Source organism: Nestor notabilis, unplaced genomic scaffold, assembly GCF_000696875.1.
Source record: "Nestor notabilis isolate BGI_N333 unplaced genomic scaffold, ASM69687v1 scaffold6363, whole genome shotgun sequence".
Lineage (NCBI taxonomy): Eukaryota > Metazoa > Chordata > Aves > Psittaciformes > Psittacidae > Nestor > Nestor notabilis.
In genome coordinates, this window is record NW_009921411.1 from 86,435 (window position 1) to 88,141 (window position 1,707).

The 1,707-nt window shown below is 41.1% G+C and overlaps 1 protein-coding gene across 1 annotated transcript in view; it reads right to left on the bottom strand.

The window, feature by feature from the left end:
• The window catches only part of LOC104403091 (lysine-specific demethylase 4B-like), a 70,697-nt gene that overhangs the window by 26,568 nt on the left and 42,422 nt on the right, over positions 1-1,707 (bottom strand).

The window sequence follows — 1,707 nt, forward strand, 5'->3', positions numbered from 1 at the left end:
GGAACACACGTTGAACCCAGAAGGATCAACTTTTCACCCATAGTCTAAGAACACATCACCTTCTCCAGGGGAGAAAAGTAAGGTGGGAGGAGAAGATAAACCTGTCAGACTTTTCCATTGCAGCTGGAACTTTCCATAGTTGAAGCAAGCACTGGAGCAGAATCAAGTGCTAGAAGCTATTTTTAGTAAAGTGTGTGTTTTATTCCTGCGGTGTAGAAACGCCAGGAAAAAAAATATAAGAATTAAATCACAAAGCTTTATACTCACAGGAGATTAAAAAAAAGATCTTTTTGCAGTGCTCTTCTCACTCTGGAGTTGGGGGGAAATGAAGAGAGGCAAAAAGCAACTCATGGAAAGAACCTGTGCTTCCAGAACTGTATGCTCAAGGCTGTACATATCAGAGATGAAGCTCTTCTGTAGCTGACAATCTGCATACCAGAAATGGGCTTTTTGTGGACTAGACGAAACCAGTCTCTTGCTGAGGCCACAAAGTAAAGGGAGCTGAGTTTTTCAAGGTAACTAAGTATGAATGACCTTAAAGAAGAAATAACACATCTCTCTGCAGAGTTTAAAAGCTACATTTTCCAAGAGAGCTGGTAAAAAAAAGCAGCGTTTCTACTCTTTGAAGATCAGACCACAAAGTAACTTAATTTAAGTAGATACAACTGTGAAGAGGTTTGGGCAGAGGTGAATCCCATTCTTCCAGTAAAGTCCATCCTGCTGAGAACAGTCAGTCTTCAAGTAAAAGTATGTCTTTCCAAGACACAAGTATAGGAGAGAGACTACTCCTAAGCAGTATGCAACCGCTTCAGAACTGCTTCAGGATAATCCTGAAAGAATCTAGGGAACAAGAGATAGATAAGGAAAAAATCCCAAACCCTGGATCTTTTCCAATAGGCTCAGGTTAAGAGAGAGGCTTCTCTGCTAAGTCATAGGCTTAAAGAGGGAAAATAATCCTTGGTGTTCATATAGCACCTTATACTGCAAACACTACATCTATCTAAGTAGCCCATAATAGCATAGACAGTAAAGAGATTCCCAGTTTCCAGATGAGAAAGAAAAAGATGCAGGGACCAAATGGAGTTCAGAGTCACTGCCCATAGAGCATAAATCACAACTTCTCACCCTGAGGCTGATCTGCTTTTCCTGGGGCTCACTATAGATGGAATAGCTGAAAACCTTTCAGCGACATTGCAGAGGTCAGTTACCTGCCAAATACTGTATCATTACGTCTTTTGGAGCATGGATGTAGCAGGGAACACACTTTCCCGTTTCAGCAGTTGTAAAATAATGGACAAATCATTTCACATAGAAAAGGCAAGACAAAGAAAGGAGCACCTGTCCAAAGCCACAGTGTGTGAAAACTCCCATTGGAAGACAATCACCAGTGCTAGAGAAGCTGGTATGTTATCTTATTCTTTGCTAGAATGCCTAAATAAATCAGCTATCATCAAATTATTAGGTCAATAGTTTTTAGACTGTTACTCAAAGTCCCTATCAAAGACAGTCCCAGAAACCTGAAGTCTACGTAAAGCTTTTATTCCCTGGATTCCAAAGAAGTGATACTGGATCTGGATGAGGCGGTACAATTCCCGGAGACTGCCAACACTCACACCCAGAAATTCAACCAATACTAGATGACAGCAGGAAGAAATAAGCTGATGTGCTACACTGCAAGCATTTGGGTAACAGGCAGAGCAGAGATAG